At 40.2% G+C, this 23,325-nt stretch overlaps 1 long non-coding RNA gene across 4 annotated transcripts; it reads left to right on the forward strand.

Annotated features, from left to right (window-relative positions):
• The first annotated feature begins 8,804 nt into the window (after positions 1-8,804).
• LOC106699671 lies at positions 8,805-23,112 on the forward strand. 4 transcript variants are annotated; one of them, XR_002752547.1, is made up of 4 exons: positions 8,805-9,031; positions 13,194-13,470; positions 13,713-18,266; positions 21,537-23,112. It is a non-coding gene; the product is annotated as an uncharacterized LOC106699671 (long non-coding RNA). The 4 variants fall into 4 exon arrangements; XR_002752546.1 differs by lacking the exon at positions 8,805-9,031 and having other exon boundaries at positions 11,558-13,470; XR_001351208.2 differs by lacking the exon at positions 8,805-9,031 and having other exon boundaries at positions 11,699-13,470; positions 18,012-18,266.
• The last annotated feature ends 213 nt before the right edge of the window (positions 23,113-23,325 follow it).

Raw genomic sequence — 23,325 nt, forward strand, 5'->3', positions numbered from 1 at the left:
ATTAGCGGCCTTCACTCTGAGAGACGTGAAATTGTGATGACAGGCTGATGCAGAAGATGACAGGGGTCTCTGGTGAGTTATCTTTAGTTGAACTGCATCACCCGATGCCTCTCTTCATGACTAAATGTTGAGATGCAATCTTCCAGTGAGCAGTAGCCAAATTATTTAACATGCTTCGTCTAATATTTCTTCCGTTTTGTACAAATTGAGAAATTCCCTCTTTATTTTCCCTCCAGTTTTCCTTCTGTCCATCCGTTTTCCCTTTTCTCGTTCATCTTGCTCTTCCTCCATCTCTCTCTCTCTCCCATCCATCCTCATTTCCCCTCTCTCCCTCCATCTTGCCACCTTCCCGCTCCTCTTTTTTCCCACCTCCTCTTCCTCATCCTGCTGCTGTCCCGTGTGAACAGAGGCTCCTTTCTCTCCTCTCCTCTCCGCTTTGGATGACCGCCTGTTCCTGGAATTCAGAAGCCCCTCTCACTTTTAATTTATGCGCATATTAATTGCTCTCCATTGTAATTTCCACCGTGGGATACGACATGCAAATGCGCCGTGCATTTGCGCGTGCGTACGTGCGTGCGTGCGTGCGTGCGTGTCGAATCTTGACTCTCGGTGCGCGCGCGCGATTTTCCCCTCCTCCAGTTATACACACACACATTTCTTCCTTCAGCGGGTTTTCACTGTTAATTTAAACATCAAATGTATGTGTTAAAAATTGTAAAATAAACGAACGATTTTTTATTTTGTATTTTATTTTTTTTAGGTTTTAATTTAAGACATGATATTAAAAATGATCAAAGATTCAATCTTTTCGTGCAATAGATGTAAAAATTAAAGGAACTAAATCCTTTTTTGAGGTTTTAGCAACGAGAAGCAGACTAGTAAAGAAGAAAATTTATACTTTTTTCTTTTCGGATTTTCAAAATAATTAATTTTTTTGATTTATAAATTAATACTCTGAAGAATAACTATATCTTTCTGTAAAATTCTTTTTTCCCTTTCCCTCTATAATGCATTTAAGGACGGGAAGAATGCAGAAAGACGTCAGACTTTGTGTAAATGAGCTAAATTCTTCCAAAAATCTTTGATTTCTGAGACTTAACTATAAACTTTTCATCTGCTGTAAGTCTAAAACTGACGGAAGTATTTCAGTTTAATGTATTTTGTGTGTGTGTGTGTCTCAGCACTCTTCCCTGAAGAGTGTGTTAGCTATGCAGAATCCAGGAGTGTCAAACACGCATATTTCAGACTGATTGTTCAGGTTTTTCTTGTTTCTTTTATTAGTGGCAATTCTCTGAGAGTTCTGCCTTAATTTACTCTTAAAATATGGCAGGATGAAGAAGTTTTATCGAAATGAAATCTATGTTAGTCATCAAAAAAATCCAAAGCTGTTTATCTGCTTAGTATTGATGAACTGATTATAATTTAATGCAGATTACATAAGATTTTACCGTTTGTTCCAGCACGCAGTTTAATCTCCTCCCACCTTCCTGCTGCTTTTTCTTTCAAAATATTTCTTCAGTTCCTAATAGCTGCTTCATTTCAGTTCCTGCAAACAGTTTTCCCAACAAGGTATTTATTTTTGATTAAGAAAGAAATTTCAAGCTTTGACTATGTTTCAGATCTTACCAAAACTGATCAACAACAGGTTGGGTAGTTACAGGTCTGCGGATAAAAACATGACAAGCAAGAGACTGAAGTTATGCGACTTTAGGTTTGATATTTATACAATTGAGACAGAAGCAGATTTAATGTTGTACAACAGGTGAAAAATATTTTCTTTTACCATGTTTTTTTAATTAATTAATTATTCTTTTTAAATTTTGGACTTGTGTTTGAAGCTGGCCATTAAAACGACAATCATTTTATTTCTTATCTCTCTAAATTTGATGCTGAATCAAAAAGAAAGAAAGGAAGGAAGGAAGAAAAAGGAAGCAGAGGATGAAAGAAAGACAATTAACTCATATTTATTCAGCATAATTCCACAAAATACACTTACTCATATTTCAATGGTAAAAAAAGAAAATAAATAAAATCAAATAAAAAAACAATACACAAAGTAAACTAAAAGTTTAAAAATGCAATTTAAGTGAATCATCTTCTCCCAGTGAACATAAAACATTCCTAATACCCCACAAATCTATAAACATCTTTAAATTAGAGGTAACCCCATATAAAGCTCCACTTTCAGCCACCAACCCCTTAAAGCTCAGGACCACAGTGAGAGACCGCTGATCATTCCTTCACATTTTTACTTCTTAGCTTTACTGCGCATGTCCGCATTGCAACAGCGCAATTAATTTCTCGTTAAGACTCATCTCAGCAGCATCACAGAAGAAGAAGAAAAACAGAAGTACAGAAATATCAGACCTTGAACTGCAACCTGCGACCTGCGTGCAAACTCTGCTGACTGTCGGTGCAACTGAGCCTCCAAACTGCAGAATGTATTCTGCCTGATCCGCACCGACTCGGTTTGCAGAATAAATAATGACAACAGAGATGAGAGAAAAGAAAAATATGTGTAAACCCCCTTTTTGGGTGCAACTCATTCAGATTTTGGAAAGTTATGTTAAATTTTGGCTTTGGCTTACACATCCGAACATTAGCAATATGTTTTATCTTCTGACTTAAATAGCGATAAATAATTTGAAAAGTATCCATAAGCAGATCATCCAGGTCAGCATATCAGGTCAGAACTGATCTGCTGCTGCCACATCAGTTCAGAAAATACACACAGAGCACATTTTAACTTCGTCCCATGAACAAATTTAAGGGGAAAGCAGTCAGCGGTGGATAACTTCACAGAAGAAGATTGATTCAACTGTCAGCAAATAAAGTGGATGATCACATCTCAGAAGACCTCTTAACCGACAACTTACAAATGACAGTAAAAAGACTTACAAATGGTTTTTTAACCATGACCAGAGTCAGGGGTCACTAAATAAATGCAGAGAGAGGATGACTCATAGTGAAGTGGTGCCATAAGGTTAAACAAATGCAAACAACCAATCACAATGTGGGAAATAAATTGCGATTAAAATGCCGTCAGAACCCATAAAAGACCCATGTTAATGTTGTTGAAGCAATAATAATAATAATAATAATAATAATAATAATGCTTTTAATTAATGCGTTATTATATAAGAAGATTATTTTATCAGCTATAATCATTTTCTACAATAATAATTATTTTTTTTAGATTATCATGCATTTTGCATTAATATTTATCATGCATATTACAACTATGCAAGAGTGCACCTTAGACATGTTGGATTTATGTAAAAACGATTTTTCTAAACCACATGAGTCTAACAGAATTGCTGCCATTTACAGAAATTATTTTTATCATCTCTGTAAACACGTGGCTTGTGTTCAAGTCGAAAATGACGCTAAATACACCTCCAAGCTTGCAAATCTGCGGCGCGACCAGCACGCAAATCAACATGTCTGCGGATTTTTTCAGGCGCAAACATCTAACACTTCTGAACAAATAAAAGCCTTCTCAGGCCTTCTCCATCCGTGTGAAAAGTCAGTCCTCTGCAGAGACAACGCGTGAAGGAATACAAAAAAAAAAACAACGGGGGGATAAAATCCCAGCTCGGTTCCCTCGAGTGCAGACACGAATTTTTGACTCATTTGCATTTATGCAAATGACTGTCTAATTGCAGGCGTAATGACTGTGGCGTGGGAGATTTCTCAACCCGCCATGCTTTTTTTTTTTTCCTGGATGCAGGATGCATCTTTTTGTCTCTGCATTTCAGCAAAAAACAAAAGAGGACGTTTCTTTTATTCCAAGCTGCTCATCCGACAGGAATCCAGATGGAGCTTTGAGGAAAATCCGGAAGACTTGTTTTGTTTGTTTTCATCAGGCCGCGTTTTCTGCATGACACCGATAGCCGACCTTTTTTATTTTTTAGATATATTTCTGAATGGGAGTGAAGCCCTGCGAGTTGACTGAGGGTTTGTGCTTTTCTGCTTCTTAAAACTGAAAGGAACTTGGATGAGAAGCCAACTCGAAGGTGAGTCTGATGATCTGCCTGTCAGAGGCTGCAGCCTCTCCGTGCCTGCACAATGCAGACGCAAAATGGCAGCACATGATAGAGGCAGCATGCACGAGGATTTCAGCTTTTCATCAAAATTCAAAGATAACTCTGCGCTTTTAATTCAGTGGGAAAAAAAATCTTGATTTTATAAAGAAAATATGAAAATATAACGTAGGATTACATCATTTTTAATAAAAATATTTTCAAAAATAAAAACAAAATGTCTTGTTGCTGTTACACCTGGACCTCAGATTATTCTTTCAAATTAAAACCACACCACTGCTCATTGAGCTGTGGTGTGGTGTGCATGTGTGTCTGTACCAGTGTCTGAGTGTGTGTGGCAGTAGTGGTGGTGGTGGGTCTGTCTGGTTTGGCACAACGAGGTTGTTTGGCCCCCACAGAGCTGCAACAATATGGGCAGATTTGGTTGGACAAAAGATCTGGAGCTTTGAGTTGCTGAGCACGTCTCTGGCACCGGGACACTCGTGTACTGGGGATGCTGGGATGTTAAACTGGGAGATGCTGAAGCAGAGCTGCAACAATTTAAATGTGGGACATGCACAACAGGTAGCAATACCTTAAAATGAAAGCCCTGACTCAGATCAGTGAGGAAGGATTCATGGTAAAAAAATAAAAAAATTAAAAAAGCAAAACAAGCCCCTAATACTTAAATGGAGGAAATGTTTGAAATAAAATGTGAAAAAGGCAAGTTTTAAAGATGATGTCATGCTCCTTTGTTTGAATCAAAGGCATTGAGGCTCTGGTTTATTTTTGCAGAGGGATTTCTGAAAACAATAAGAACCGCTTCCTTTCCTGCTTCTCTGTATTGAAGCAATGCATTCCATGACAACAAAGCAAAGAAAATGAATGAACTCATTCAGAATTTGCTGTGTTCAGAATGTTTTTGACCTCTGCGAGCTCGTTCATGTCGTGGTGCATCACCTGCAGAACGTTCTGATGCTTTATGATGTGATTTATGTTGCAATTTTAACACTCTACTGTTTTATTAAACACAATGCTCAGTGAATGATTCATGTGAATGTGAAGCAAGGCGACAATGAGGATCAGTTCTGAACGCGCTGAATTGCATTTATTCCGAAGATGAAGGTTGAATGTTTGGAGATGGGCGCATTGTGAATTTAAAATATCTAATGATTGCATCAGAAGACATGAAGGAGATGAAGACTCCTAGATGGTTTTTCATAGTGATTTTTAAGGATTAATGTTGGCCTTTTTGTAATTATTCACAACAATGAAAATGGGGATGACTACAAATACAAATTTTACTGCAATAAAAATAAAACTGTGAATTATTTTTATTGCTTTTGTTATTTCTCGCTAGAAAACAACTCAATGCTACTTTTGATCTGTGTCCTATTATATAAAATTTGAAAATATATGTGCAGATCTCTTGTGTTTCCTGTGGAAAAATGTCCTGCATTCATGAGTGCAGGTTACAATCACAGAAAAAAAGCTATAAAACCAACACATCAACAATATTGTCATGGTCCTGAATCAGAAAGGTTTTGGACCATGAAATATTGTTTTTGTTGTCTGTGTTTCATTCTCTCCTCCTCTCTTTGGTGTTTTTTTTTCTCCTGCTCTCATTCATGCTGCTTCCTTTACATGCCGGTCAGCAGCTGAGCTGGCTCACTCAGGAGGTTTTTAAGCTCGTTGTAGACTGTGTGTGGGCTGTAAATGTATCCGTCTGCTTTTTGCAGACACACACACACACACACACACGCACGCACGCACACGCACACACACACACACACACACACACACACACACACACACACACACACACACACACACGCAATCTGAGCTTCAGGTTTAAACAAAACTAACACCTGTGGAAAAAGGAAATAAAGGCACATTGAAAAAAGGAAGATGCAGTCATGTCAACTTGCAGTTTAAATAAAAATACAGAATACATAATAAAGGATTCCGTTTCCCATGAAATCGTTTGTTTTATTACACATCTTTTGAATTAAAATTGTCAGATAATGTGAATGTTGTTCTTGCCGCTTCTTCGGTTTAATGCATTAGTATTTTACCAGGTCCATTTTTTCAACCCACCTGTTATCAGCTGCCAGTGATTCATGTTTGTGTATGAAATCATCTGCATGAACAAAATTCCGTCATACATTTTTGCACATCTGCTGCAGACAGAACTGTTCATCCTGAACATAATCTGCTGAATATATTCTGAACTTTCTATGTGCCGTTTATTTATTCTGAACAGAAAACACCACAGCCAGTCATTCTCAATAAGTGTCTTTACCTGTAAATCAAAACAATTTTGACTGGCGAGAGATTATCTTTGGTTATTTATTTTCCTAATTTTACCAATAATGGATCTAACAAAATTTTGCTAACTTTAATTGGTTGTTTCTGTTGTGAACAGGGGCAGAGACTTTCATTTCAACATCTGAATTCTTAAAACAAATCATAATCATCATCATAATGTGTTACTAGATTGTTGTCACACATGCAGAATTTATGAAGCTCAGGTTTTGAATATATCTATAACTGTAATAGAATAATAGAAAACAATTTTTCAGTGTCTTTGCAAGTACCTTGAAACTATTTGAAATATTCTTGGATGGCATCAGTGATCCAACAGATAAGAAAGGTCGTCTAAAAAACAAACGCTTCTCTTTAGAAAGCAAAACGGGTTCATTACTAACTGAACTATCAGAATTTTTGGTGACTGAGTAAATCTGTTAAACGTCAAAATTAACTTCTGCTAACATGACGATGCATTACCAGTATTTATATTTAATGGACTGCTGCCGATAATGTGTGTTTGTCAAACAGAGGAAGTCTGACATTGTTTGGGGCCCTGAGCAGAAATTGCTTTGGGACCCCAACTACACTTTAAATTGTTTATTAATTAAACAGCTGTAAATAAATTGTGGAGAAAAAGTTATTTCTGTGACTTGTTGATTCGGTCTGGCAGTTGTTTCAATAACATTTCAATGTGGGGTTATATAAAGAGGAGCCGCTTGGGAATTCTTTATTGATTAGATTGAAGTTATGCATGAAATGGGATTCCAGCTCAGACAAAAAAACCCAAACATGACTAAACTAGCAGAAATAACGTATTTCTGAACACTGTTCTTCCTCTGTCTAGCAGTAACAGCATTCATCAATTCTGTAGAATCCCTTTACGTTGTTCATGCTCTACTCATAAAGATTGGACGTGAATTTTAGAGATCTTGACAAATGTATCTACAAGTGTAAAGTCTTGATATCTGTATATTCTGGGAGAAGTCATGCACCCCCAATCCCCCCACTGGGGATTGGGAGGTGCAGCATAAAGCTTTTAATCCTGCAGAGTAATTCAGTTAAAATACAAGAAATGTTCAATCTAGAAACACATAACTGCATCAGGAACACGGGCCTTTGCAGGGTTAACAGCATGGACAAGAGAGAGAGAGGGGGGGTGGGGGGGCGTGGGGGGGGGGGGGGGGGGGGTAGCTTGCCGCCATGCCCTGCAGGAATGGCCTGATGGGTGCTAATGAACTTGGGATGTGCCACCACAATGGGGAGCGGCCCCTGGTGCACCTCGGTGCCCGGGTTCCCATGCAGCCCGTGGATAGAAGAGAGAGGGTTGATGACGGGAGGAGGAGAAGTGATGAGGGGTGGGGGGTGGGGTGAGCAGCCCATTGTGCCCGCTCCTTAGCCCATTAGCCAGCGCTACCCCGCTTTCCCAAGGGGAGCTCAGTACCTGCCTGCCTGCTCAGGCTCGGTAACCAGGCATCGGCGAGGGGCGAGAGGAGGGGAGCGCAGAAACAGTAGCCGTATTTAGAGTTTGATCTCCAGGAAAGCGTCCAAAATTTGGAGAGAAAGAAAAGAGGAGAGAGAGCGAGAGAGACCCCCGACAACAAACCGAGGGGCTGACAAAGTTGTCTCTTTGGCAGTCGCGCCTCCTATTGAAGCAGTAATTTATTCAAAGGAGATTTTTATCCCCGCGATCTGATTATTATGATAATCAAGTGACCCAGACCCCCTTTCTTGGCTCTTGTCTGCGGACCCGGGGCCCGGCGGTGACAGTAAAAGCTGATTTGCACGGTCTTCACCCCCTTGGTCACATTCCTGGACTCCTACGTATTAAAGACGCGGACAATGAGGACGGTGGATGTGCGCACTTATCCAGGCGCAGGAAGCCGCAGGCCGCAGCCTCTACCGGGGGCTTTGTGTCAAACGAATACTGGTAGCCACACAAGATTACACGAAACTTTTTTATAATCCCACATGGTCCAAAACGGGGCTCTAAATCACACACTTGATGGGCTGGGAGAGAGTCCCAAATAGGCTCACAATAAGGCGACAGAGATGTGCTAAACTGAGCGGCTTTGTGCGTAATTAGGGAATTAGTGAAGATTCTAGTGCTTATTTTGTGCATATTTACAGAAATTATTTCATCTTTATATTGTAATATGCCGCAATGATCTTGGTTTATTCCAGAACATGGCATCATGAGGAATGCAAGTTTAATTTGATTATTAGTCTCAGGGATTCTGATAACTTGAGATGCTTATTCATGCTTGCATTAATTTTTTCAGAGGGTGGAGACAAGAAAAAAAACAGACCTGCATCGTGTCATAAAGGGGAGGGCCTTCCTTCTGTGGTGCTATATGTTTTTAGAGCCGGAATCTTTTAAGTTCATAACGCATCTGACGAACTGAGGAATGGCGATTTGCGCGGAGCGGCGCGGACAGAGAGAGGGAAGAAGAGGAGGGCGGGGAGGGGGGGTTAAGGCGAGATCCACCTCCGACATGAAATAATGGGGACGATAATAAAACAGGGGGAAAACCCGCTGGAGAGAAGCTGAATGGATGAAGCTGGAGAGACGTCACTGGCAGCCGCAGCCATGAAGACCGTGCGGTCCAGCCTCCGGCGAATCACTTCGCCTCCATCCTCCGAGACGCTCGCTGCTCGGGTTGGGAGAGGAGCAGATCCCGCAGCGGCTCGCGTTCAGCGGCGTGAGTATGAAATATCAGCTTTGATTTCGTCAAGGTGGAAAGCTCTGCAGGATATCCGCTAAAATGATGGAGGAGAGCGGGTTTGCATCAGCGCCGCGTACATCGCCAGTCTGCACACATAACGGAGCAGCATGCGTCTTTAGACCGGATGTAACATCAGGCGAATACAAGCGCAGACCACCGGATTTAAATGCATCAGTTTGTCTCTATGTCTTTGTTAGCTTCATGGTGATGGGCTGATGGATGCAATTTAAGAAGTGATGTAAGCTGCTGCAAGTTGGCAGGATATTGGTTTGTCCATGTGATGTTCAGTCTGAAAAGATATAGGGCGATAATTCAAATGATTCATACAAGCAATTTTTAAATTGCAAATTGAATATGGCACGTGCTCTGAGATGTCATAGTAAAACGCTAAAAACTTAATCTGGGTTAGGATATAGGATGCAACTGTATAATAACTTCTAATTGGAAGCATTATTGGTATCCAATTTGAAATAAAACTTTTTTTTTCACAGTCTTATTTCAGAGACGCTTTATGTGCGCCTACATGCACTTCAACCTGGATTTCATCAATAGCACCTCCAAATGCTTAGCAGGGTCACTCCTTCAGCAAAAGCTGCATGTGCAAGTAACCAAAGCCCCATAATCGAGGCAGACTCACTAAATCTGGGCAAAAACGGTAAACAATATGGTGCCTTTTTTTCCACACTGAGCCCTGCACGGACCCTGTGCGCCCATGTGGCACAGATGTGAGGATTTATCAGCAGACAGACCTGCAGTGCATGCGTAATAAGACAAAGTGGCGGCGTTCACATCCCCATAGTTGGTGGATAAAGAACTCACAAGGCCACATATCCAGTGGACACGTGTGCTCCGTGGACAGGCCTGCGCCGTGGACACGTGTGCGCCTTAGGTTTCAAAAACCTTGAATGCTGATAATAACAATAAGAAGAATATTAATGAAACGTTTTGCGTGATAAACATGAGAATATATGTGCAATCAAACAGACTGGAATCTGGAATCAGAATGCTACGTTTCATAAGAATATTGAATCTAATGTCTAGTTCAATTTAATGATTAAGGAAAGAATTTTATAAAACCATTTCGTACACAGCAAAACATAAATCCCAATAACCACACCAACAGAAATGAATGATCCTGCGTGCGGCCGCGGATGTTAGAACTGATGTTGCACCGCCCACTGTGTGTTATATTATAGAAAAAAACCACAACAGCAGATAAAATGAGCTGCGCTAATAAACCAGCAGCTCAAGACCTTTTCTAAGGCCCAGCTTTGTTAAAGAGCTTTACATCGGCCGCTCTAATGGGATAAAGTCTGCAATAAAAACCTTTGTTTGTTTCAAAAACAAAATGTTCGCAGCTTTTTGTCAAAGGTCATTCTTCAGCGTTACATGAGTCACATTTTAGATGATCGGTACCAGATAAATTTACCCACTTGCTCCTGTTAGCAGGTGGAATGTTCTCTGAAATCTGCTTGAAATAGTTACAAGAAAAAAAAGATGAAAAAAGAAACCAAACAATAGCTATGATGTGTACAGTTTTAGCTTTAACACATATTAGTACGCTTGTTCTCATGCTGTAGTTTTACATCTGTTAGAATACGTTTTAGAGGCAAAATACGTGCTGTTACTTTAGAAAAATTATAAAAATGTTGCCTAGTAACGCAAAAAAAAGTTTATTGTATATTTTTTTCCCACAAAATATATTTTCTAGATAATGAATCGGTCACCTCTTCTCTTTTAGACACACGGTGGGAATATCACACACTCCTATAGCTTGTACAGAGAAAATAAAAGTGTGTGTCAACAGATTTTCCTTATCTCAGCGTCTACTCTGCGTCTAATTGCTGCATTTGTATTTAAATAATGATTAATAATGTGCATAAAATTATTTATTATGAGCGTAAAAGTTCCACTGTAATTGCAGCATTCACTCTGAGAATTTAACTTTGAATTGATTCAGAATAAATCATATGGCTTTAACCAGATGAGAACCAGTCAGGCTTCATAATAGGAACTCATTTCCCGCTAATCAGCTCTGCACTATTTGCATTTTTTTTCCCAATTAGAGGTGCCGAAATTACTGACGTCATACACGTCTTGGCCAATGGCACTGCCTGTTTAGGTTTGTTTAAATGGTAGAAAGCAGGAAACTTCACTTCCATTGGTGCTTTGAATCTTCATTCAGTAAATAAATAATGAAATAATTTAATATGAATTTTTAAGGGATTGCATTGCAAGACCTTTGAATAAACAACCCGTACTTCTCAAATTTCTGTTGAAAGTTGCATTTACATTTAAAGAAAAATATTGTCAGCAAAACCTTAAACATAAAGTGTTATTTAGTTTGGTATATGTATATACATATTTAAAGCAGGGTTAACAAAAAAAATCATTTAAATTTTTGCACAGTCTTTAACTATGTTTTTAAATAAATAAAACAGAATATAAAAATAAATTGTTTATTAACAATTAAAATGTTGAAATAATCATGATATTAAAAGGATTGGAATCAATCTAAAAACAGAAGCTTTAAATTCTGTGCAATATTGTTTATCAACAATATAATATTTTTAGATTTTAATTGGACTTCATTCTAATTTTAAACTCAAAATTGGAGTGTTCTTGCAGAGGTGTGTGTGCATGTGTGTTTGTGTGTGGAGTATGAACGCATTTACTGTATTCATTTTAAGCATAATTATGTGTTAAACATGTGAGTGTACTCACATATGTGTGTGCATATGTGTGCATATGTATGCGCGTGTCAGTGGGTGTATGTGTGGTGTGTGCGCCTGTCTGTCAGTCAAGCTGCATTCAGTGACTAGGAATATTATTTTACTCGTACAAAGGCCTTGCTTTGTCCTTGTGCATGGACATAAACCACCTTAAAAAAATATGCTTCACCAAATTTCATAAAAATCCATTTTTAAAAAGGCCACATGCTCTCAGAATGCAGCAGAACAGAACAGGTTGTTTAATGTAACCTGGGGAAAAAACAATGTCTGGAAAATCGATCATTTGTGAACAGGCATTTAAGTGTCTGGGATAATTTCTGCATATTGACAGTTGGGTCAAAAATCTTCAGGGTTGTTCTAATTGTTGGGAAGAATAATCTGTGCCTTATACTCTTCTCTCTTCCATCAGTCCGTCTCTTTCTTCACCACTAATCATAGAGCTTCAGTTGGAGCTGGTGCTTTGTGGGGAGGAGCCTGCAACAACAGAGATCTGGGCACACAGAGCAGCTTTAATTAGATGGGGCCTCGTGCCATGTGCCATCACGGCATGTGTGCAAATGAATGTGTGCCTGTATGTTGTGCAGCTTTGTCTTTATGTGGGGATGCTTTTTTGTGTTTATGTCTGTTTAGCTTTTCCTTTCTTTTCTGAATTTCTTATTATTTGCACACTGAATAGAAAGCGACTGAACATTTCTTCATTCTGGAGAAGACATTTTTGCTATGTTTGTGCCCATGGACCTTAAACCTTAATGTCCTCCCTTAGGCATCACCCTCGAGCGTCGGCCAACTGCTTTGGCATCAGATAATGTAAATGAAGACAAACCAGTTTTTTTTGTAGTCAAACAGCCAGGATCTTCTTTTAATTTAAAAATGTATTTCGGTCATTGCGGGGGGTGCTGTTTGAAGCCATCACACTCCCATAGAGCCACTCAGTGGGCATTGCAGATTGACCGTAGGGATGGGCGCCAGACTGGAGAAAGGTAGACTGGAGCCATTGCCAGTATGAACCGGTTCAACAACTGGTGCAATTGTTTTGTAATTGGTGCATCTTGCTGATTGTTTGACATGAAGGGTTTTTGATATACCCCAAGCAAATCAACGGGTTTAGTGGACAAAGGGAGGTTTCCAATTCGTTGAGAGGATTTTAGGCGGGATACAGACAACCTGGTGACATCATAAAATGACAGGTCAGAACATTTAAAGGATGCTGAGAGCTGAAGGATAATTAGAAGAGCTCAAGCCAGAAGACTAACATTTTTGTTCCATGGAGTAAACAGTTGTTTGATTTGTATGACTTAGAATATGCTATGTGGCAAAGATTTTTACTCAGTTTGTTGTTGGTGAAATAATAAAATTTTAAAAACTATACATATATGTTTGTTAACATTTTTCCTATCTGTCTTTAGGTGAGATATTGGCCCATGTTTCTTGGCCTTGGGTTTAAGAGGATGGGTAGCCTTAGGGGTTGATTGTTATCTTTGGTTATCTAGCTGTATGAGTGATGTACATTCTTCATAAAGCTAGATAACCGAAAGTAACAAGAATCCCATTACACTCCTGGAAAGGCATCAAGACCCAAAGTGACTCCTTTCATCAAAATATTTTGAAATACACAAGAAGAAGTTTAACTTGAGAAAAAATGGACTGCATTTTAAAGGAGAATAGATCATTCATCAAATAAAGGTAAGAACCAAGGAGTTTCCCATTTACTCAATGTCATATTTAAAGAATTTGCAAAATTTTGTCTGCAAATTAACCAAATTTCACATTTTCAGAGAGCTTTTCCTTTATAAATTGTAATAAGTGTGATATTGCACTGTATATTTTGTATATTGTACTGCTGCTAGTGGCAGTGACCCATAGAAGTAAGGTTGGTGCAACAGAATCACTATTAATCTAATAAGCCCCATGATCCTTGTGTGCAGGGCTGTATGCAGGGGCTTAGCCTTGGTATCACATGGCTTGGAGAAAAAGACCCTTACAGATTTACCAAAGCCAGCAGACTCCAACAAGTCTCCTAAAAACTCTACACTGGGTTATTGAGTTTGTTTGTTAATTTGGTAAATAGTGTGTTCATTTGTGCCTTTTAATTTAAGTGTGACTTTTTTCATTTTTGGCATGAAGTGACCATGCAATGTGGAATAAATGTGGCCCTTTAATCTCATTGGAGCTGCATATGGTGCTATGAATTATACATATACTCCAGCATGGATGTGATTGTGAATGCTCCCTCGGAGGTAATCTGCTGTCCCAATGTCCTGCTGGAACCTAAGCGCAAAGACCGGAATTTATTTGAGGCCCGTTTTGTTAAGTTATCCAACGTCGATTTCTTTCTCCTTTTCAATGTTTTGCTTGAAAAGATGTTTAATTTAGGGTCCTGACGGTTGCTTGATTTGACGTGACAGTTGGCACAGTTTTGAATGTGCTTATATTCCACGAAGTGCTACCATGTGGAAAAGCTTGATAGGATGCTGATGTGTGTGCATGTAAAACTCACAAGGGGAGTGGTCCAGGGGCAATCAAGCAGAAAGAACCCCCAGTGACGAAATCTTCGAGTGAGTGAAGGAGAACAATCTCAGCCTTAAGGTTCTGCAGTGGAGCTCGTGGTGAAGAGTAATTGGTCAATCAGATCTTCAACTTCAAGGCTACTGATGGCTGATTGAAGGTGTGATTTCTGTTCTGCCCATCAAAGTCAAAGGATCATCCCTGCTGAAAAAAGCTACTGAGATCCATTTCCTAGGTCTCTGTGCCAGCTTTCTAAGTGAACTCAAAGTGTAATACATATTTTACTTGGTGGTTTGCTGTTACAACACGTTTTACCTGAAAGATCCCCTTGGGTTTGGACATGTTCAGCTTGATATGGTATAAATTCTAAACAGTTGTGCACGACTGAAGTGAAATACCTAGAAAGCTTACAGCCAAACCTTACCTTGCAACGTCAATCAACTTAAGCCCCAGAGTTGTGTTTGTCATCGTGCTGCATTGCGGGTGCTGAGTGTGACATTTGAGCTCTCTGCTCAATTGCTTCTGTAGAGAAACAACGTTCTTGAGAGAAAGTGACAGCCAAAGACGTCCTGTTGTTGAACATCAAAGTTGTGCCTTGTTCTCTTCTATGTTGTACTTATGAAGCCACCATATCTAAGGTTTTCTGTAGACTTTTGAGCATTAGATGGCTTTGATCTGCACACACTGTAAATATTATTCCTGATGTCAAGTCTAAACTGGTGTACTTTGCATTAATTAATCACATACCAGGTGACATCCCCACTTACTCTTTAACATCACAGAGCTTTTTACTTTGCCTCTCTTTTTGGGTCAGTTGCAGTGTTAGACTAAACGGAGACCAAACTCTGACAGATTGTGGTTATACCCTAAGCAGTGCCCTGGGAGACACATGTCGCGGTGCAAAAGCTTTGTTCTTTGCTTTGTGTGTGGCACAGTTATATCACTAACACTTCACACTGGGACCACGGAGAAGAGACTATCTTAGCTTCTGCTTCCCTGAAAATGGTGTGGAAAAGGGAGAGTTCCTGAAAAACCACCTTAGGGCCTTTGCTCTCTTTTTTCGGTGTCCCTTGGTATTGTCTAAAATAGAAAGAAGGAGCATAGAGAAATGATGAAGAGGAAAAAAAGGCAGGCAGAGGAAAGAGGGAGGTGGGTGATGGGGTTGTCTTAGCCTTCATGCACTAGGCAAGCAGATTTAGACTAAGTGTCAACTAGAAAAACAGCCATTGTGATATAGTCCCGCTCACCCCCACGCCACTAGACTTTACAGTCAATAGAGCTAGTCCACTTGTCACCAAAGGACAATGCGCCCCCTTTCCTTCCTTTCAGGCCTGCCGGGTCCGAGCAGCCAGACAGTTTTCTGAATACAACCCAGTGATTCTTGCCCCCTTTTCTCTTCCTCCCTTTCTCTTGATGGAACACACCAACAGGGCTTGGAAAATGGCTTCACTGTTGGGCCAGAGGGCAAAGCCAGACCTTGTTGTTTTCTCCAACATTGGCAGTCCCTCCACCCCTCTATGCTCACAGAGAAATGAATGTATCTAAGGCAGTTGCAAAGTCAATGGGCCTCACCAGACAAAGGAGATTAAGTTTGGCAACTTGGCAGTAACAGGTGTACTTTGACTGAGCTCAGACCACACGGAGGGTAGCTGCTGTTGTCTGACTCGATGTTCTGTTTGCCTCCCTAATGGGACACAGAGAAAGAGGAAATTTTTTACTGTCTTTTCAAATAATCCAAACCTTCTCGAGTAAGAAAGTATTGCATAATGTGTATTTGATGTACCTGTCCACAGAGTAAGGCTTTGCTTTGCTTGTATATTTAGGTTTTGCTGTATGATTAGTATGATTTGCTGAGTTTTCTCCAAAGTCAGTCTTGTTATGTCAGTACTGACCCAAAGGAAATGTGTATATAGAGAACAACAAACTGACAGGGTAGCATGGCACTGGTGAAGCTTTAGTTTCACTGTTTTCGGAACAGGAGTTAGTCCTTTCCTGTCCACACTTTCAGTACATTCAATGAAAATAAATCAAGCCATTCAGTAACACTACAAATACGAGACACTTTCAGAGCCAGAGGAAAACAGTGTGTGCATTTGTTTGTTTCAGTCATTAATAAAGCTTTTACTGAGAGCCTCTGTAAAGCCCATTCTGCTGAAATGACTTGGCAAAGCATCCGATAGAGGGTCTGTTCAGACTGAATCTGCCCTGGTTGCTATTGTCTAGCTCTCTCTCACACACCTACGTGTCCAGAGTAAGCACACAATTTCATTGTTGTGTGAGCTGTTAATATCAGCGGCTTCACAATAGAGCCCATTCGCCATATTTGCATAAGGCACTTTTCCAACAAGGGCCCAGAGAGGGCTTGAAAGCTGGCCCACTCCAGTGCCAATGGCAAAAAATGTCAAGTGCCAATTAGGAGAGGTTTGCCATCATTCAGCAGTACCCCACCCCTGTAGTCCTTTCCCTCCCAGCTTACCCACCTCAACTCTCTCACACTCCAAGTCACCCCTGGTTTCACCACTTCATTCTAGTTTCAGATGTTGCCTTCCTCCTCTGACACCTAGAAACAAAAGCATGCTCCCTCCTCTGCTGGCTAATGGAAGATCATTTTTCTGCTGGGTTTAGAGTATTAGCAAAATGTCTGCTTTCTTTGTTGATTACCTTGAAAAAGGGTTCACAAACTTTGCTGCTAAACCCATGAGGCACAGCCTCCACCTGTGTGTGAATGTTGAACTTAGAAAGCTGACTTAATTATGCCAGCAGGGTTTTACATTCTCAAGCTTACATGTGCAGGTGTGGGTTATGGAAGTCTATGGCAAAACAGATGTTGATTCAAAACAATTAAGAATGAAGTCCTTTCATCTGGTATGCTAGTGTGTGATGGTGCTAATAATGCTTGCTTTAAGCTTCTCATGCTTATTATTTTGCACCACACAGTTATAGACGCAGAAATTCTTATTATGAGAAAAGCTACTACCAGACTTTTCAAACTGAGAATGCAATCTTTGAGTTCCTTAAGAAGGCTACCAAAACTACAGCTGTTATTTACAAGAACCGCATAAAATCCAGGTTAGCTGAACTATAATGTGCATAAACTGAAAACCTGTATAATTATACAGTTGTCAAATATGCAGAAATAGTTCCACATGTGCTTGACTACAATGACAACAATCTTGAACAACAATCTAGAAAGCCATCTGTGCTTTTGAATTTAAGTAAGGTAGTGTCAATGAAAGACATACTTCCTTCAGAATGATGACGCTGGAGTAAAAATTGAACAAAAATGCATCATAGACAAAATTAAAGAGACTAACTGCTTGCTGGCTGTTGTTTTTCACAGATCGTTTACCTATCGCGCAGCCTCCTGCCACTCGAATGGATTTTTCTCTCGTCCCTGTTTCTCTTTCATTCTTTCATTCAGTCTCTGTGTCGAGTTTTTTTTTTCCTTTCCCACCCTTGATTCTCAGATGGTTGGATCTGATTTGCATGCATTTGCATAATGAAAGTCATTTGCATGCTCAGGGGCAGACTGTACCATGAGAACAGACATGAAAAGGTGTGTGTGTGCATGTGCAGGGGTGTGTGTGCGTATGCATGCATTAGTGTGTATGCATAAGTTGCTTCATATGCTTCTGTAAAACTGTCCATAATTGTTTTGATGGCTTAACTACATTGTTAACATTTACCAGTAACACCCCGTGTCCCTGTTCTCTTTGCAGGGTACCTTACCAAATAGAGAAAAGATGGCAAAAGAAAACTGAAAACAGAAGAGGAGGAGGGGTTGCTGTTGATTGTGCCCTCCCTCTCTCATCGCCCTCTTCTGCATCGCCTCTTCCCACCTCCTCCTCTTCTCTTTCTCCTCCACACCATCCTCAGCAGACTGCCCCTTTTTCCTGTACAGCGAAATGCAGCCCACGCCACCATCTTAGAGCAACGCTGGCATAAAATGGAAGTGGAAAGACCAGTCACTGCAGGTAACAGACCAAGCCCACCGTGCCCGCTGTTGTGCTTTTCTTGCTGTCATCACCCTGACACTCCGTTCAATCCTCCTCCATCACCCAGTACCTTCGGTCCCGATCGCCACTAGAAAACAGTCTCTGTTTTAATTCTCACCGATTTGTTCGTTAACAATTCTCATAGAGCACTGATTTGGGGGCAGGGAGGGTGAGTAGATGCGCATTGAGCATGTTTTGTATGTGTGCTATATCACTCTGCTCTCAATGCTTCTCTCAGGAGGCTGTGGGCATCTGTCCTTGAAGAGGCAGGTTTTATTTCCCTGTTTGGGGATTGCCATGCCATCCTCTCTTGCATACACCGACAAGAAAAAAGCTGCCATTTTGGAAATGCAATGCAAGCACAGTATAGACTTCATACAGTGGAGCAGGTTGGACTTTCTGAAGGTTCTATTTACCAGAACTGCATAAAATCTAGGTTAGCTCAAATGGATTTCAAATTCTTGATATATAGATCAAGAACATATGTTTTATATATTCTTGATCATAATGGTCTATGATCCAGAATATACCTTGATCATGGACCTATATAATTAATATTGATTTTATTTATTATGCTTGCTGTTGCAACTTCTAACCTTTAGAGCAATTCTCCAACTCCTTAAATGAGGCCAGAATACAGAAGATTGGAGATAGAGTTTTAGAAGATGTAGATATGCATAAATGAATATTGACATTTAAATAAAAGGGCTCTGTACTGCAAAACAAAACTTACACAAAGTGGGAAAATGTTGAAGAATGAAACAACAAAGATGAGTAAGAACTGAAAGCTTTCTTGGCACAGTGGAACACTGAAAAAACTCAAAGCAAGTAATGAGTATTTGAGTCCTGTTAGGACTTAGACAAGTCATCTATTGTTCTCAATGAGCAAACTTGTTACATTATTTCAACTAGGCAGCTCCCAACTTTGAAAACGGCTTTAACCAAAACGCTAATTAGTGTCAGCTGGGCTAATTGAGTTAGGTAGCCATTCATTTAACAATGTGTACCATTGTCCTGGTTGCAAAGAAAGCCTTCTTTGTTTGTCTCTGTAATGTGGAGAGTGGAGGTCACTGCTAACTCATACTAATTTTACAGTAGGATGCTTCAATTGCCTAACAGTAAGGGTTGCACTACATGAAGGTGAAGATGAAAAGACAGGAAAGCATCCATCCATCCATCCATCCATCCATCCATCCATCCATCCCTCCATCTTATCCCTAATGGGATTGCGAGGGGTGCTGGTGCCTCCAGGAAAAAATCTTTCTCTGAAAACCCTTAAGAATCAATTTACTGAAGTGTATCAAAAAAATAACTTGCACGTTTTATAAACTTTTGTTCCACAATTTTCTAAATGCCAACAGATTAAATATTAGACATCAACAGTTCTCCAATTAGGTCATTCCAAACGTTTTGCATCCAAAGTTTTGACAAGGCAGCTTCTTCAAGTGTTGCTTGGCTTGGCTGGGCTGATAAGTTCTTTGGTAACTGTGTCAAACTGGGTGCACTAATCACTGCCTCCATAAACAGGTGGTAGATTGAGCAAAAGGGGCAGGGGCAGTTCTCAATTTACTGTGTAAATTATGCAGAGCCCAAAACAATGCAAACAGTAGACAGTGGAGTGGCTGGCGTTGGCTAATGAGATGATGAGAAGCCTGGGAGGCCCGTGAGTTGATTGAGGAGAGGGGGTGGGCACAGCCAGCAGCTTGTGTCTGGATCTCTGTTACTGTGTATGTGTGTGTGTGTGTGTGTGAAAGAGAGTGGGTCTAGAAGAGCTTTGGAAGGGTGCAGACAGTGTTCTGTCTGCATCAACCCCACCATCAACCCCTCCTGACCAGACTGAGTGCTATAGAAGGAGGGGAGGGTTCTGCAGGCAGCTGGGGCACCCAACCCCCATTGCTCCAGCAAGAGCGCCAGCGTTGGGAAACTCTATGTCAGGGGTCTCCCCAACACTGGCACGTAGGGGCCCACAAAAAGTCTGGCTGTAACCCCCCATCACCACCATCCTCTCCTTCCTCTTGTCTCCTCAAACATCACCACCCCTTCCATCCTAATGTGAGGCTGGGGGCCTGGGAAGGACTTCAAGTTCATGGCCAGACCTCCTATTGAGCTGACAGCCCGACTGTTTGCTCAATTCGGCTCCCTATTCAGAGTCATGCTGGAGGGGGGACTGTGGAAAAAGGCAAGAGGATGCAGGGGGGGTGTTGCTAGATGGGACACCATGGCACTGCGGTAGCTATTCATTCAGTGAGGAGAGACAAGTAAAGAGCAAGCGAGAGTGAAGAGGGATGGGGGTTCATAGAAAAAAAGTGGGGAATCTAGGCACAAAGTTTGCTTTGAAGGGTGTGTGCCTCTCTCACACTCTTTTAGACTCTTAATTACCGGCGCCTTCCACTTTTCTCCCCTCTTTCTCTGACTGCACCCCACTTCCCATCCTCCTCGCACAAACACTCCTGAAAACACACACAAAATAGCAATGACAATCATTCTCATCATCCTCTCTATCCCCTGATTTCATTAGGCCACATGCTGGGGCTGTAAATTTACCATTAACGAGCTTATTCACTGTAGTTCTCTCAACAAAGCAAGACCATGATGCCAATAACTCAAAGTGACACCAATACCCAAAACTGCTTTTTATTCCTGCAGACTCCACTGTCAGCCACTCCTCCCCACTTCACCTCCCTTTCCATCATGGCTGTGCTCAGAGCAGAACTGCAGTATAAAATGCCACAGCTAATGTGACGCATGCTAATAGCTCAGGTGATGTTGATTAGCACGGTGATTATTGATCTCTGCACATAAGCTGAACAACTATGTTAGTTTCTTTATTTTGAACTTGCTCACCCTATGTAAGATTTTAAGTTGCTTGTCTGAGCTGCATGAAAATGAAACAAAAAATGTGGGTTTCATAGCTTTCTGAAGTCCAAGTGAGCCTAGCTTAGGGACTGTCACATGCTTCCTCTTTGCATTAGCAGCTTGCAGCGTACCAGGCTCCTGCTAAGGCCTTTCAACTTCACCCTCAATCCCTTCAGCTGTATTTTTTTTTTTTACCTCAGCCTGATTCAGGTCACACAATAAATAACCCTGTATAAGTGATTTTTTTTTATTCTTGTTAAAAGAGAAGACAAGCCATCCTTTGATTATGGGAATTCACTTCTCATTGTCTCAAATAATTGTTCTGACATTCACATGATTGTCCTCAGTGTATGCTTTGATACACCATCTTAATGTCATTTTTTCCTTTTGCAGATAAACGTTGGTGGTCACGGGGTTCCAGAATGGACAGAACATACAATGGGGAGACAGCAGGACTCCTCTTTCACAGCTTGCTGCCATTCAGCTGATGTAAACAAGGATGCTGCTGTCTGTGTGCAACTTGATGGATCTTGTTTCCATGTCTGTGGGACACTTTGACCCACATGGATGTTTTGTGAAGACCTTTTGGTGATTTAGCTGCAAAAATTTAATTTTGAACAGTGGCTGTGGAATCCTGTGTGCTAAGAAAGATGATGCATAGCACTATAATGCTGCGATTGATTTTTTTTTTTTTGCATGTTGTATACGTCTGTACATAATATTATACAGACAAGCAGTGTATTTCTATAGCTAACATATAGGCTCTCCCTTATATAGGTTGCTTTCAATTTGAGTTTTAGCCCTCGCTGATGTTCAGTTTGATGTTTTGTTTTAGTTGCTAGGACTCAAAAGACACGTGAATGTGAGACCCACGACAGCAGTGAATAATACTGCACTGCGATTGGACAGCTCCGTGTGTCGGCTGACACAATGGCGAAGGAGAGAGCTGTCGTCTTTATACTCTATGCAACTGTTCTGTCTGTTTTGGTTTTGTTTTGGGCAGAGCCTTTTTTATCTACACTTTGGATTTTTCTTTATGGGCTAACAATTAATGGACATTCCTTCATACATTATCAAGACAAATTGTGCTTTATCCAGAAGCGTACGTTCCTAATTTTTATATGTAAAAACTGTAATTAGAGGAGGTGTGTGTCATATTTGATTGGTAATTACATTTTAAAGCCTGGAAAAAAATCTTTGTGAATAAATGTGGAATCAAATATATAATATTCCTGATGGCAGTAGTGTGTTTGATCAGGAGGAAGTGAAACATTGCTGCTGTGTGTATGTTTCCTCTGAGGCACATTAGTTTGCCTCATAACAGTTACCTGTGCTGCTATAATGATACATCTTTGGGTAAGACATGACAAATACATTGGCTTCAAACACTGCCTTAATTTCCTGTTCACACACAAATGCACACACACAGATCCCAGTGCAATAACACAAGTACCATTGCAGCTTAATTCATTTTATATTAATTTTCGGAAAGTGGATTTTTTTTTATTATTATGATTGATAATCTATGCAAATCTTTTAAAGTATTACTTTAAACAATCTATGCACTGCTCTTCTGCTCTTGCATTTGATTCAAGGGAGACTGTCTTGGCCTAATTTAGAAAATGTATTCTTTTGATAATCATGCACATCCCAGTGCTCGAGACAATTACTTATCTGCCTGGATAAGCTTGAAATTATGTTTTTAATCTTTTGCAAAAAAAAGTCTCTCTTCTAATATCAGTTGAGAGGCATAAAAACCATGATTTCTGGTGTGAAATAATTAAATCACTATCACTTAATATCCTTGCTTTTTTTTAAATGCAAATGTAATTTATCTGTTTAGCTTATTTTTTTTTGGAAGATGTATGTTTGTGTTATGCAACTTGTGTATAAGTGCTCACCACATGTGCCTTTGTATGCAAATCTGTATTAGAATAGTAATAAAGGTTTACATTGAAAACAATGAAAAGCTGCGTCTTGATTGTTGTTTCTATTTGTCTTGCATTTCATTAGCAAGCAGACCGTTCAGAGAGAAATAAAACGCTCGTGTGTTTTAACAGCCGTGTGTCATTGTAAGGTCTCCTTGACTGGGCTTGGTCAGTATGCTGCAGTGAATAGATAACTAGTAAAAGACAAATGTTATTAATTCACACATGTAAAATAATAATAAAACTAAATTTAG

This window comes from Xiphophorus maculatus, chromosome 3 (assembly GCF_002775205.1).
Source record: "Xiphophorus maculatus strain JP 163 A chromosome 3, X_maculatus-5.0-male, whole genome shotgun sequence".
In the NCBI taxonomy this organism is placed as follows: Eukaryota; Metazoa; Chordata; class Actinopteri; order Cyprinodontiformes; family Poeciliidae; genus Xiphophorus; species Xiphophorus maculatus.